This window comes from Cucumis sativus, chromosome 3 (assembly GCF_000004075.3).
Source record: "Cucumis sativus cultivar 9930 chromosome 3, Cucumber_9930_V3, whole genome shotgun sequence".
In the NCBI taxonomy this organism is placed as follows: Eukaryota; Viridiplantae; Streptophyta; class Magnoliopsida; order Cucurbitales; family Cucurbitaceae; genus Cucumis; species Cucumis sativus.
This window is the reverse complement of record NC_026657.2, coordinates 22,996,588-23,013,416: the sequence shown is the minus strand read 5'-3', so window position 1 is coordinate 23,013,416 and position 16,829 is coordinate 22,996,588. Positions and strand designations below refer to the sequence as shown.

The 16,829-nt window shown below is 29.0% G+C and overlaps 1 long non-coding RNA gene across 1 annotated transcript; it reads left to right on the top strand.

The window, feature by feature from the left end:
- The first annotated feature begins 6,873 nt into the window (after positions 1–6,873).
- On the top strand, positions 6,874–10,763 carry LOC116402897. Its single transcript, XR_004215571.1, has 2 exons — positions 6,874–6,960; positions 10,374–10,763. It is a non-coding gene; the product is annotated as an uncharacterized LOC116402897 (long non-coding RNA).
- Positions 10,764–16,829: the final 6,066 nt, after the last annotated feature.

Here is a 16,829-nt window from a genome sequence, read left to right as displayed (position 1 = left end):
TAGATGTAGCTACATTATGTCAAGAAAACATGTCATATTTTAGAAAACAATTGGCATTTCAATTATGGACCAACAATCCCATGTATTGACTTTTAGTTCCAACTTTTGAAGGAATTGTATATGTTCCAAACTATGTACATAAATAGTTTTATATAATGGAATGAATACCATTTTTGTTTTTTGGTATGCAATTTTTATTTCATTATCTTGGAAAATTGTAAAGTGTGCAGAACTTTTATATAATGTACAACAATGCAGGTGAGAGCAACATTTTCATGCTCTTAGAATTAGGAAGGCCAATTTATCCTACAATGTATGAAAATGGAGAGAGATGAGAGAAAAATGAAATATTCTTTTTGGAAGTGAGAAAATGGAGAAAATGGTTTTCAAAGGCCGGTGGGAGACCATGGGAAGAGCTTCAGAAAGAAATTTCAAGAAAACGAATTAAAGAATGGAAAATGAAGAAAAAGGAAATTTCGTGAAAATGAGGGAAAATGGAACACCAGAGGGAGGGATGAGAGAAAAATGAAACATTTTTAGAAAGTGAAAAAACGGAGGGAGAGGGAGAAGGAGAAGAGAGGATTCATAAATTGATTTTAGGATATTTTTTAACTTGAGGGTAATATAGACTTTTTCCAACTAATTTGTCCTAAAAGTCATCTTTTTTAAAATTCATCTCAAAACTCTTTACATCCTTCCAAATTATCCTATTTTTGATAATTCCCCATCTTTCATTTTGAATTTTTTTTTAAGATATTCTATTGCCTTTAAAAGTTGATCTCGAAGAGTTTCATTTATATTTAAATCAGCAACATAATGCACTTATAATTAATAGAAAATTCTAATTGTAATTTCTTTATTGAAATGCATGAACATATTGAATTATTTTTATCCTTCTTTCAAAAAATATCCACTCAGGCGATTATACAACATTCGTCTTAATTGTTTCAATGCATCGAGTGATCTTTGTCATATATGAGTATAATATAATTTAGAAGATAAACCAAACAACTTTTACAGTATATGTTTTTCATTTGAGAGACTGGAGATCGATGATATAAATATATTTTGTCTCATTTTTTTTATCAGTCTTAATATAATAACCATTGTAACATATATCTTTAAAACTCAATAGACGTCTCTTTAATTGATTAGAGAACAATGTATTATCAATTGTGAACTTTGTTCCTCTAAGAAAAATTAAATAATATTTGTTTTTTCAAATCCTTCAATTAGGTTTGCAAACTTGATATCGTATTGACTTTTGCTTCTAGAATTGTCGATTTGGAAAAATGGTTTTTACTTATCAGTATTGTGTGCAGTTACGCACCGTTTGCTAGACATACGTGAGAGAAACAAAGTTTAGAATATATAAAAGAAAATGATTCATAAAAAGCATTAATTACTATATAAATCCATAAAGAAAATGTTTGCGCTATCTTATGAAAATATGCTAATTTTCTCCGGAGGAGAATCAAAAACTCTACCAACATCTAAATCTATAATAGTAGATGGGTCAAATATATTATTAATCTTATATCCAAAATTTTATTTCACATTTCCTCTTTTCTTTAACGAGCTTTTGAGATTTGGGTGATTATATGACGACCAATCACAAATAAAAATTATTTTTTCCTTTACTGCTTGCAATCACAATCTCGATTACAATTGTTAAATTTACAACATTTACTTCATAGAATGAGATTGTTCCAGTTCGTCAATATTCATAATTTTGCATCCACCATTATTAAAATTTACAGCATTCGCTTTAGAAAATGTTAGTTCTTTAGTTGCCCAATATTCATGATTTTTCAAACAACAATCTGTTATTCCATTCATCCACGAAAAGACATCAGATAAGTGCATAATAATTTTCAAATATTTCTCTCGATATTTCTACTACAATAAGGTATCCATAACATAGAAAAATCTTCTCTAACATATTGATTTAAAATTTTGGAGCCTCAAGTGCATCTATTTATAACGAGTTTTATAAAGAATAATTGATTTTTTATGCTCATGTTTTAATGGCATCTCGATGTATTTCAACATTAAACATTCATGATAAATAATTGTTACTATTTGTATGAAATACTAGAAATTATAATTTTGTAATATTTGTCATTGTACCATTATTACAAAATATTGTAATTTTATTAGAAATTTAATATATATCAATCATGCAAAATAATATTTATTAATTATAACGAGTACGAGAAAACCGACATAATTTTCGAACCTACCTTTAGTAAAAAAAAAAAAAGCTTAGGCTAATAATTTGTTATAAAAATGAGACACAGTCAAAAAATAGATAATAAGATAATATAATATTAAAATTAAGAAAATATGAAATCTCTCCAAAAATTTTCACTATCTCCAATTTAACAACTATGAGGTCTTACACGATTACTAAAAATTGGTATCTTCAAGAACACACATGACAATATAGTTAGAATATAGAGGGAGTGACACATGGCAATCAAACACTAAAGGACGGTTTGAAGGAAAGGAAAGGAAAAGTTTGGCCTACAAATTAAGGCAGTGAAATGAATACAATTATTTTCTCATTATTCCTTCTTATTCCTCCTCTTTCCCCACTTAACAAAACAAGAAACCAGAATAATTGCGACACCAGAAACATCGACGAAAGGTGTGTCGGCGTTGATCAATTTTTACTGACGCACAAAATGCCATGTCACAAAAAGGGCCATTCGTCGACGTACAAGAATGGCATGTTACGGAAAGGCTAAAATTAAATTTAATTTTAGACTTTTTCGCGACGTGCACCCTACCATACGTCAGAGAAAGTGAGCTTATGATTTAGGGTTTAGGGTTATGTATTAAATTTAATTTCCATTTTTCACGATGTGTGGCAGGACGACATCGCGAAAAGTCTAAAATTAAATTTAATACGTCCACCCTGCCACCTTACCGCACGTCGCGAAAATTCTAAAATTAAAAGCTATACGTTGAAACCTATTTCTTTTATAGCAATTTTTCGTGTTTGATCTAAACGATCCAACACTTAATCGGTTTGTTGAGCATCAAATGCTCAGTAACCATCGACCTTTTAAGAAGTTTAGCGATCTTGAACAAGCACGAACAAACCCACCCCCGAGGTTGGTCAATCAGGTGGAAGATTGGCACACTACATCACTCGACAATTTCAGGTGATTTACATAGTTTTAATTATGTTGAAATCAATTAACATTTATTTATTTAATTTGTTTGAAAGTATAACATTTTGATCATCGTCATTTTTGGAATGTCGGAGCAATCAAATATGGGCAAGGCTATTAGGGTGCGACGACCTTACAATCACAGGAGCGGTACAAAGTCATTTCTTCAAAGACAAATAGAGCTCACTAAACTACACGATTGTCTGATGGACCGTGTCGAGTTATTCAGCGAAACGCACGTCAGTAGTACTGGCGAGTTCATTTCACCAGCAGTAGAGGACAGTTTTGTAAGTTTAAGAAAACTTTATGTCTTGTTATACTTTCAATTCTGTTTTTAAGTTTGATCATCTCTCAAACTTAATTACAAGCTTCTATTGTGTAGAATCAAATGGTGGAAATTCAGTCTCAACTCGTTCCAGTGGGTTCTCAACCACTAACAGAGGACGAGATATGCAAGACAATTTTGGGTAGACGATCGAACTAATCAAAAGGTCTTGGTTAGGGCCCAAAACCCAAGCCTAGGACGAGTGTCGCTTCATCTTCTTCCTCCAATTTGTATGACCACTAGGCACACATGAACAACGCCTGAGGGAGGAGGAGCGAGATCGATAAATGACAGACCATGCACGACAAATGGAAGAGATGAAGAAGATGATCGAGCAGATGAGTCGGGCACAGAGAGGTTTGTGATCACTTGGGTACGCATTTTCCAATATTTTTTTTTAAAATTTTGTATATGTAATATTCTAACTCTATTTTTATGTTATTCGTAGGTTTTACATATGTAACTAGAGTGCACTAGAGCATTAGCCTTCAGTTTTTTTTTTTATTAGTGTACTTGTTTTGAATTATGTAATTGCTTTTTGTATTAAAAATATTTCATGTATATGTTGGCTTCTTGGCCCTTAATCTCAAATTAATTTATTTTAATTATTCAATTAATTTATGTTTTGATGATAACAAATCTGATTTTTTTTATTGACAATTTTATTAATTTGAATAGACCATATCGTAGAGCTTGGAAAAATGATTCTAACGCCTCTTGAATCACCCAAATCGAAGTTCAAATGAAGAAAATATTGCTAAAATAAGCTTAACGAAAAAATACCCGAGATGGTGACGTGGCGACCAAGCATTCAATTTGAACCAATTAGAGAAAGCCACTTGGAGCAATGAAGAAGTAACAAATGTGGCTTTTTGTTATGTTTTATTGGCTTTTATAAAGAAAATGAATTTAAAAGAAAAATGATTTTAATATTATTATTTTTTCTTGCGTCTAACGGCTAGTTTTTTTAAAAGAGGGTGAAGTTGCTTTATTGATTTCTTTTTAAACAAAATATTTTGAAAAGACATATTATTATATTATTATTTGTATTGTGTTTAACGGCTAATTAAGTTTAAATCTCAACCATTCATTTTTCTTTTACTTATATCTAATGACCCAAATGATTTTGAATTTATATTTCCTCTCTTTTTAAATACTTCACATTTACACAAGATCACAACATCTTTACAATCCTCAAGCAAAAAGCCAACATTGTTATTCTCTCTAAAGCTTCCAATTTTTATTCTTTTCATCTTATTCTTGAGAGCTTCTTATTGTATTGCGAGGATTAAATTTGTGAGCTTCAAATTGTATACTCACTCTTTTAGAGAGTTTTCTTTTGTGTGATTTAAAAATTTCAACATATTGTAACGGTTGGATCCTAACCCGTGGAAAGAATCGGGTTTGCTCTTGAACCCGAAAAAGGAGCAAGAATCGGTTCGGCTCAAATCCGTGGAAAGAGTCCAAAGAAGATTTTCAATTAAAATCCCAAGGGGTGCTTGGGAAAGTGGATGTAGGTTGAGTTTAACCGAACCACTACAAAATTACGGTGTCCTATTCTCTAACTCTTTTCTAATTATTTTTTAATTTAATTTTAGTTACATATTCTTATTGGTTGAGTTTGATTGCATACTTCCATTCATATCTTTTTATCAATCTTGTTATTTAACAAAGTTTACAAAGTTCTTTATTTAAATTTTAGAAAATATCTAATTAGTTGATTTTACTTTTTATTTGTCAAAAAGTTTATTTAAACCCTATTCACCCCCCTCTAGGGTTGTCATACCGATCCAACAGTATATTGTTTTGTAATTAATGAAAATATTTTCATTCTTATAATTTTACTGCAAATTTTACCACGTTGGAACTTAGCTAAATTAACTAAAATAATGACAAAATAAATAATAAAACAAAACAAAATATTTAAACCCTTCCCCGATGCACGTTTTCCACGTCACCGAAACCGTCTGCAATGTGCTGATAGCGTGCGCCGACAAAAATTTCTCCATCGTTGACATGATCTACATCGGGGAAAATACCCCCGATGTGCTTTCCCCGACGTACCGATCGACGTCGTCCTCGACGAGGCGGTAACCTTCTCCAACATTATTTAGGGTTTTTGATGACGCGTTGCTACGCCGAAGAAAACCTTATTTCTTGTAGTATAATTCTTCTCTTTCCATTTCTTATTTCTTCTCTTTATTCATTTCATTTCCTCTTTTCTCCCTACCAAAATCCTCTTCTCTTCTTCAACCCAAATTTTTCCAAATGAAAAAAAAAAATCCAAGAATTTTATATAAATGAAAAAAAAATTAATACAATTTTTTTTGTATTGAATTTACGGTAGAAATAAAAAACAAGAATTTGATACGAATGAAAAAAATTATTACAATTTTTTTATATTGAACTTATGATAGAAATAAAAATAAAACAAGAATTTTATACCAATAAAAAAGTTAATTCAATTTTTTTGTATTGAGTTTACGATAGAAATAAAAAACAAGATTTTTATTCAAATGAAAAAAAAATTAATAATTTTTTTACATTGGGTTTTCGGTAGAAACAAAAAAATCAAAATTTTATATAAATAAAAAAAATGAATACAATCTTTTTGTCGTAATCTTTCCCACGTAATTCTTCTTCAAACAAAGATTATAATAATAATCTCGTATTCCTTCCACTTAATCCTTTTCCAAACAAGGATTATAATAACCATTTTCTCTACTTAATTTCCTTTTCCATATTCTTAATTCCCTTTTCCATATTCCTAATTTCCTTTTACATATTCCTAATCTCCCTTATTCATTTTCTCGAAATGGCACTGAGGATAATAGACATCAATTATAAAATTTATTATAGATTTAAAATATATATTGACATCTTAGTTTTATAAAAATATTGATTGCAAATATTAATATTTATAAATAATTAATTTTAATGATTTCTTTTCATATTAGTCGCACTTTATTGCTATTTTGTATCTATATTATTTTTGTATTAGTGACATTTTATTGCTATTTTTTTTTATTTTTCATGAATAATGAAAAGATTGTTGGAAATATATGTGGAAAAAAAAGTCTATCTAAATTGTTAATCTCCTATCAAATTGGGCATCCATACTAGATGTTTGTCTTCTTACGAAAAGTTTGTTAAAAAAATTGAACTTAGTTCAAGTGATTTTAAATTTGAACTTGCATTATATATCAAACATGGTGATTTGTGAATAAATGAACATATTTCTGATTACTAATAAACTAATCCAATATTTTATATTATGTGTCATCAATTTGCATAATTAAATTTATTACAGAAAAATCCAAACATGTTGGCTTTTGTTTTGCCCACAGGGTCATAGAGTCATGAGGAAGTTCTTTTAGAGACGTTTCCAACGAAGGAAGAGATGAACAACTGTGTAGGAGAATTTTTGGTGAATTTGATCAAGAACGATCTTCAAAGGTAATTCTTCATCTTCTCTTCTCTTCTAACTGTGCTTAACATAATAATTTTGCAGCATGTGGTGTCTGTTAGAACTATATTTTAATTATGTATTTCATCTTTCCAAAAATTAAAGAAAGAGTGATATACAACCCTTTTGCTGTGGGTGTTCAATCTCATCACTGTCAACATATAATTATATGTTAGGGGATGTACCTGAGTTGGGTTTAGAGAGATTTTTTTAACCAACCTAAAAAGTTGGATCGGTTGGGTTGACTACCCAAAAAAACCCTAACAATCTCTTCCATCCAACTCCACCTAAAAGTTAAAATTTAGCTTGGGTTGAATTGGGTTTTCGGGTCATTATCGTTATCTTTTATTAATTTAAAATGCTTAAATTTATCTATAACACCGTAGTAGTTGTCATCACGTGTCTGAGATGCTACGGAGCAGCCGCCAACGTCCTAAAAAAAGTTAGTTTATAAACAAAATATTAGTCGTCACCCATCTTTTTGACAGTGATTGGACACTGAAATGAAATAAAGTAAACGATTTTTAATAATTCATAAAAAAAACATGGTCTACAAAACCTAGAATTGAGTTTGAAAATCATTTGTATATGAGGAAGTTGCTAGCATCTCACAACATTCGTTTAGAAAATGGTGGCCAAATTTAAAATCTTGAATTGAAAACATTCTTTAATTTCTTTTAAAATTAATGTCTTATTTTACCTTTCATAAACTTCAGTGATCTCATAGAATATGGTGGTGAGCCTTTCATCAATTACCTCAAGTAAGTAAGTGAGATATTAGTACCATTTCTCAAAATCCGTCGTAAGAATAGTCTTCTAATAAGAAGATATTTTTTAAAACATTAATTCAAATAAATTTTTTTTGGGATCAAATTTTGAACTTCCAAAGATGTGATTTGTCACATCAATAGAAAATCAATTTTTTAAATTACGATTGGTTTTAAATTATGTTTATTAGCGAATTAAAAGATTGATTATGAAATCTTATCAAATCCTATATTGAATTTTAAAAGTTTGAAAAACATATAGAAAAAGTATAACGTCAAAGACAAATTTTTTAAATGATTAAAAAAGAGTTCATTTTAAAACATGGAGAATTTTCAATTGAAAGGATTTTAAAACAATAAAAAATTTTAAATAGAAAGAGTTGTAAACTTTAAATAGAACACAAAATGAGGCTTAATATAAAAATTAGAAAGGTAAAACAACAGTAAAGAACAATCATAACAAATTATGCAAACGTAAAATAACATATTGTGGTTTTAATAAAAAAAATATATATATACTACAAAAAATGAGAACACTTGCGACACCAAAAACAACGTCAGTGAAAGGTATGCCGTCGTTGATCACCTTTTACCGATGTACACAATGTTATGTTGCGAAAAGGGGCTTTTCGCGACGTACAAAAACAAGACGTCGCAGAAAGTTTAAATTTAAATTTAATGTGTTCACTTTTCCCGCTATGTGATAGTGTGCACGTTGCGGAAATGCTAAATAATAATTATTGTTTAAACTTTTTCCGACGTCCCTTTGCGTTAGAAAAGGCCCTATTTCTTGTGGTGATATTGAAAATTGATCTTAAACTTCCAAAGAATCAACTTACTCACCTGAATTCTAGAAAATCGAACTTTCCAATTTTTCTATAAATTTCATGATCGGATGACTTTTTTTAAAGAAAATTAACTGAAATATTAAGAAAAATTAAACAACTATTAGCAAAAATATTAAATGGACCATGATGTAAACACATGTAGGAGGATAAAAATGTAAAATAATAAAATAAAAATATTAAACAAAATTACTAATAAAAGAAAAAAGAAGAAAAGAGTAAGAACGACTGATGAGTACAAAAAAGGATAAACAACATAAGAAACAATGTAAATAAACAAATCAACTTGGTATAAGAGAAGGGAAAATGTAGAAATAAAATAGTAAAGAAGTAATTATAAGAAAAGAAAATGGAGAAATAGGAATAACAAAAATAAAAATTACGGAGAAAAAATAATATTAAATAGCATATAAAAATGAAAAAAATACTAAAAAAACAACCTGATCAGAAAAAAGATTTACAAAATCTTAATCATAAAAGAATTAAAGATAAATATATAAAGAATAAATTAACAAACGTCATAAACAATAAAAATTTTAAAAAGTTATATATAAAATGAAGCTGAAATAAAGGTAAAAGAAAGAAAAATAGAAGAATAACTACAGAAATTGGAAAATATATAAAAAAAAATTGAAATCGAAAACAATAAATTTGTTTGAAGTAGAGATTATTGAAACTTAAGCCTTATCATATATTTTCACCTTATCATACATTTTCAACTATTTTAGAGTTTTTCTTCTACAGTGGAGTTTTTAGTTTTTGTATTGTAGCGAGATTTTTTTTTTTTTGAAGAAAATGAAGATTTAGAAGCTTGTTAGATGAGAAAATAAAATGAATGTTATAGATTTTTTTGTCTTTTTTCTTTAAGAAGAGATGAATGCCAACAGAAATATTGACTATGAAGATTAAAGGTTGTGAATGTTGTAAAAATCTATAGGTTTTTTTTGGGTGACTTTTTCTTTTTTGGGCTGTGTCTTCCATGGATGAAGAAGAAATTATTATTTATAGCAAAAGAAAAAAAAAAAAAACTTCATCAAATGGCTAAATATTCAAAAGGACTATTTTTTTTATTTGAAAATAATACTAACACCAAACCTTTAATAACTAAAATCACATTTAAAAAGTTATCATATTTAGTATTTCTCTAATCTTCCTTAGTTAGTCTAACTAATTGATTTAGTTACAAACAATCTTTTCTTTTACGAATCTTGGTTAATCACAAAATTAAAAATTAGTCCAATTAAAACAAAAATCAATCTAACAATTGAATTAATTTGAAATACATTAAGTGACTATAAAAATAGATAATAAATTCAAATGATAAATACAAGATATCCATAATATCCAGTACAAGCTTTCAGCCAAAGACAAACATCATAATCATCTTATAAATTTACCTTCAAACTTAAAATCTTGTATCTGTCATTTCTCTCTATACTTTCATTTTATTTCATCATCACCTTCTCATTGCTATACAAAATGATTTCTCAACAGAAATTAAGCTTATTCACCAATAACTTAATTTCCTCCCAAAAATTTGCTACTTAAGTGTTTTCCTCTTGTTTTGATCTCCAACCTCATGGAGCCTCCAACAATGGAAACCACCACCTTGAGGTTTAACTTGTCAAGACATCATTTTTAAAATCAAAATCAAAGGAGAGAAATGATTGAACAATTATTAAATTAGAGCTAACATAAGAAACTTAGGATTAAGACCCATTTGTAAAAGACTATGAGGAGGTTTGCAAGTTCTCTCCATTTCACATGGTCAAAATCGGTCTGGCTTTGCAGGGATGGTGGCGCAATTTAAACAATGAGGGGAAGTACAATAAGACTAAACCCTCGTATTAATACAATCACTATAGATCGAAAGTCATAGAGTTCAAGCCATAGACTCCAATTTACCTTAGCGTTGTGGATTTCAAGCATGGAAGCAATTAAAGGGTTTTAAATGTGTAGTGAAATGAGGCTGAAAGCTCACTTAGGAATCTAATTGTAATTTTAGAAGAGAATGTTTTTGTTACTTTTGCATGCATATATACAATTTTGCTTGGACGCAAATGCAAGGTATATGCTTTTCTTTCTCTTGAATAGGTAGGTGAAGTTGATCATGTTAAAATTTGTTGTTTAATTTTTTTGAATGAAGTATATTTATTCTCCTACTACAATTGTATTTTTAAATACAATGTATTTACATTTTGCTTTATCCTATCAATTGGCATTAGTTGTCTAATTCCTTTAAATTCAATTTTTTTTTAAATGAATTTATTATTATTATTATTATTTTGCTTTTACAATTATAGTGTAGGTTCGTTTTCACTATCCGTTTGCATTAAACTTGTTCAATCTATGCAAACTGGGTAGTGAATAATGTGGTGTATTTGTTGTAATGTACTTCATGTTCAAATATATAATATATATATATCAATAAGGGGTAATGTGTATGTGTGTTTATATGTATTATATGCTATGTATGCATCTTTATACTTTCTTCCATCCTTCAAGTGTGAGTTTATAGAAAATATTAGCCCTATTTGATTTTGTCAATTCGTGAAAAAAAAAGGTGACCTTATGCTTGTGTTTTGCAACTCAGTTATGATTTATTATTATTATTATTATGTATTTTATTTTATTTTCTATTTTTTTTAATGTAATGTAAAAACTTCTATCTAACAATGTTATCTTGTAATATATACTATATATTAGATTTAATCAGCGAAGTTGTGGACTCCGTCTACAATTTTGGGTAGTAGTAAACTATACGATATTGCTATCTTATTTTTGTCTACACTTTTTTTTATCCTATTTATTAAAAAAAGTTGGTTAATGTAATTTAAGTTAAGATTTTAATTTTATGTTAAAATTTTAAATTACCTAATAGTAAGGATAAGTTTATTTTAGGAATGAAAGTTTGTAATTTATAATTCAATAAATGATTTTGTCATTCATCTAATTTTAATATATATATATTTTTGCCATCTTTTTAAAAATGAAAAGTCCTGTATAGTATATATTACTGTATTCAATTGGGGATCCAACCTAAACCCTAAACCAAAATGAAAACAAACTCTCAGCCCATGGAGATGGAAAGGATAAGGTTATTTCTTATTTCTTCTTTCCCCCGCCCCCTCTTTTCTCCATTGGATGGAACAACAAGGCTTCATGTCTTAATCTCCTCCCCATTTCTAAATCAAGATGAAGCATTTCCAGTAACGAAAAACTAGGGCGGTAGAGCTTTAAATCTTTCCTGTGGGAATCCCTAACATTTTTCTTTAATGAAATAATGGGCATGTTGATAGAAGTACATAGATGTCGATGAAAATTTAATACTTCGACGTTCCTAACCAATTTGTGAATATAATATTTCTCTTATTCATTCACTTAAATATTTATTTTTTAACCAAAAGTATTTTAATTAAAGTCAAAGTAAGTTTAGTTTAACTAACATTAAGTATATACCATCCACTTTGAAGTTAGAAGCTCGATCCTTTCACCAACATTAGATTCAAAAAGAAAACAAACGTAAATTCAATAACAATAGTAAGTAGACTTTGTCTCTCGTGGTCACTTCATGGTCTTTGCTATGATCTCTTTCCATGATCTTTCTGATTTAACTTAAAATCATGTTTGTATTAGCATGGCGCTCAAACATAATCGAAACTAAGTGATCAATTTGTTAAAATAATAAAATTATTTTTAATTTTTCAAAACTGAACTTGAATTTATATTTTGAAAGTTACTGAAAAAAGAATAAATTAAACATAGATTTAGAAACTTATAGAACTTCCCTTAAACATATATTTCAGAAATTTTCAAAAATAGCAAATTTTACAAAATATTTACAGTCTATAGTAAATTCTATCATTGATAGTCGTTGATATGCTATAATGATAGAAGACTATCAGTGGTAGAATCCAAATTTTGTTATAGCTTATAAATATTTTAGTTTATTTTGCTGTTTTTAAGAATATCCCTATTAAATTAAGAGAGTAATATTATTTTTAAAGAGAAATTGTAAAAGATAAAACATTTACCTCAAGTGTAATGAATTTTGTGTTCGAGTTTAAGAGTGTGTTTGAATTGATTTTTGAAGTGTTTAATTTTTAAAATAATTAATTTTAAGATAAATTGAGGTGTTTGATATTTGTTTAAAATAAATTTTGGAAAAAAGAGATGATGAAACAAATGTTTATTTGGTGTTTAATGAGAAATTTCTTCTAAATGTGTATTTTTCTCCCTCTATTTATTCTATTTCTTTTTACTATCTATTTTTCACTCCGTCGTTTTTTTTAAATAATTTGAATAATTTTTTAATGTGTGTTTATATACATTTAAATATAAAGATTTGCAAATGTTTATCTTTCAGTCAAATCTACTTCGTCTGCACATCTATGAAAAAAATCATGAGGACGTCAATGAAGAACATGATCGTTCGGTTTGTGAAATAAAAATGATTTTAAATTTTTTTTTATCTTATTTATATATTGTTGTTGGAAATCCGTTATTATTTTTTATATAGTTATGTATTTATATTTCAAGATATTTGTGCTTTTAAAATTGAATTGTCCAAAATAATAATAATAACAAAATTAATATTTAATTTCAAGTATTTAAAAAATTAATAATTTCAAGTTAACGTGCGATTAATTTTAAAATATATTCTTTAAAAAAAGTATAAAATGTATGTATTTCGTTATGGAATTAATTTATAATATTTAAGAATATTTTATAGTAATTTAACCTACGTATAAAACATTATTAGTATATGACAAACCAAATACATTTTTGCACATAAACGTTTATAATTAGGTCAAACCAAACATGTAAGTGTTTAGATTTCAAACTCCTTTTACAAAAAATGTTTTTTTTTTAATATTTTCTTTCAAAAAATTTTTTGAAAGGCAATCCAAACCCTAAATAGTTTATGAATTTTTGTATTTTTTTTTTTAAATCTCATTATTAAAATACCATATTGGTATTTGGGTTTGAATTTCATTCTATTTTTCTATCTGTATACTTCGGTAAATTTATGGATAATTTTCTCAAAAAAAGAAAAAAAAATATGTACAGTTTATTGAGCTGATCGACTAAGAAAATTGAAAATAAAACGAATAAAATGGAATAGAATTAATTGTCCACAGTATTTTAACCTTAAGAGGGCAACAATGTAAAAGACAATAATACTAAAATAATTTGATAAGAACGTTGAGTGTCTATATTTTTTAATTGGTGTTTATAAATACTTTATCAACCTTTTGTTCGCACGAGATTTTCGAAGAAATTTGATTCGTGGAGTTGAACTTGAGTTGATGTTGTATTTTGTTGATTGATACGATGCGGTTCTCGATGTTTTGAATTTGATCATCTGATTCTCTCTCGATTGAATGCTTACGCTTGATTTGAGGAATTAGAACATGTGATGTTCTTAAAGTTGAAGTCTTGAAAGAAAGGTTTGTATCTTCAAAGAAGCTTCAATCTTCGAGGGAAGTTGGAGTCTTGGAAGAAAACTTGTATCTTCAAAGGAGCTTTAATCTTCAAGGATGATAGCTCTTGGGAGAATTCTTTCTAGACCTTCAGTCAAAAACTTCAAACTCTTACCAATGAGGAGAACTCCTCTGTTTATAGAGTTCTCTAGTGGGTTTTATGGACTTAAGCTTGGTTGGTCTATGGACCAAAGCCATGAGCTCAACCACATGGATTTGAGTCATATACCATTTGGGCTCAATTAAGTTTATTTTTTTGTCTCAATTGAAGTTAGTCCGAATAAATAATATTTAATTAAACCAAAATAATTAATTTGATCCAACGGTTATAATGAAAACATGTGGCATTATCAGAATTGACCAATTTATGTTTTCAATTTGAATTTGGGATACATATAAATTTTTAATAAGTTTCAAATTCAATTATTTGCACTTTTCATCATTAATTTAATAAATGATGTGACAATTTGTGATTGGTCTCAAAATTTTCTATTCAACATCTTCATTTAAACATTTAAAAAATCAATCCAAACCTATTTAAACTACATCCAAGCCAATTAGGAGTTATAAAGTTATGAGCTCCTAAGTAATTAACAAAAAAAATGCCCACACCCATTATGTCACGTCTCGCTCCAAATGCCACTTCCTGTGACCAGATGAAGAGCGTGCCTCCTAGACATTCAATGCATACCTCTTGCGAGATAACACGTTAAATGCCTAGTAAGCAAAATGGTAGAACACCAATATAATGTCTATGCTTTATTGATATCTCCAACAAATATTAAATATTACAATATAAAAGAACAAACAAGTAAAAGGAACCCTAACCCTAAGCCCTTCCTTTCTTAATTCAAGGAATGCTGCAGTCCATTATTTTCCTCAAAATCTTCATGTCTTTCTTCCTTCCCCAACTTTCTATTTATGACCAACTAATTGTCAACAAATCTAATTATCCTTATACCTCTGCCCTATACTAATCTAGGTATCTAATATTACCCGGGCCTTTAAAAACACCTTGTTTTTAAGGTATGCTCACAAATATGATCACAAAATTGACTATTTATTTTATTTTTTAAAATTATCATCCATTTCCAACGATCTACTCATCACGTTTGAGAAATTTTATTAAGAATTTTTTTTCCTTCATCTTAAAAAAACTATTGGCTTCAATAAGCTAAGACTCGTTTACTTCAGCCCATAGCCCAAATAAACTTCCTTCAGCCCACAAACTAGCCCATTGTTACTGAATCTTCCTTTCCCCACCTTTAGACACGTTTTTCGTGTCTTCCATTCTTGAAAATCACCACCCACTTCATCTACACAATAATGGACCTCCACTATTTTATTTAGGGATAGTTGCAAATTTAGCAATTAAATTCAAAATAGTTAAGTATATAGCAACATTTTAAAAAAATTGCAAATATAGCAAAATTTGTCAAATTCTATCAATGATAGAGTCTATCATTGATAGATCATGTTGTAAAAATTGGTCTATCACCGATAAATCATACGAGTCTATCAACGATAGTTTTGCTATATTTGCAATTTTTTTAAAATGTTGCTATATCCTTAATTATTATTTCTCAAATAGTCATCCATTATAATTACCCTTTTATTTATAATAAGTTGAAGCCCATTTAGCAAAAGTTGAATCCCACTTGAAATAGTAAAGTCCAAGATTTTATGGTTTATTTCTCTTGCCCTAATCTTCTTTCCTATCACTTTCTGCCATGTCATTAGCATCCTTATGTGTGTAACTTCTTCTTCTTCACGTGATTCTCCCATATTTCCAATCACCTCCTCAAACCATCGTATAAACCACCACTTGCCAACGTTTTCTTTCGCCTTTGCATCCAGACGACTTTTGCCCTATTCTTTTCCCATCATAACCAAACAACTTCTGGCGGCTTCATTCTCCATAGTAGCCAATCATTTTCTGTTTCCTCAAGCAGCAATTTCTTTTTCACTCGAGTCTTTGTTTCGAATCCCTTCGATAATTCCTGCCTACCCTCCAGGATCGTTTCCTAATTGATGGCTAAGAAGTATCTGTCGACATCTTCTTACCTCGCTGAACGGAAACGAGATAACAACTTCTACTTCAATTCCAACCCATTCTTGAATGCATCACGCTCCTCCAGTGATTGATAACCATCTACAGCGCTTCCATAAGAACTACTTACGCTAACCATTGGCAACTCGAACTTATTTCAATCACTCTCTTTCTTTTCAATTTCTATTTTGAACTTGTTTCGATCACTCACCTTCTCTGCAATTTCTATTTTCTACGTTTGTACTTCATTTTCGGTTCTTTTTGTCGATGTCTTTTCTTTGTCGACTATGGTCTTCATCATCGATATTTGTTGTTGCTTTTCGGTTTGATCCTCTAACATGGAACAACTCTTTTCTTCCATCTCTTTGCGAAGCTCTTTCACTTGAACCTTAAAGGCCATCACCTCTTTTATAGTGGAAATAACTCAAGAAAATTAAAACCGTGGAATACTTAAAATCTTTCTTTTATTAACTTAATGCTTACATAAGTATAAATTAACTTAATGCTTACATAAGTATAAATTACTCTGGTCTTCTCACATCTTTCTTCTTTTCACTAAGGTGCAACCTTTCGTACTGTGGGGAATAAGACTTGGCGAAACTCTCTTGGCATTGATACTCGACCTTCACTTTAATTACTGCCTGTTTTCCTTCTTTGCCCCTTCAATTCTTCCCCGAGCTAGAGGCTTAGAGGTGTGAAGCTTCTCTTTATCTT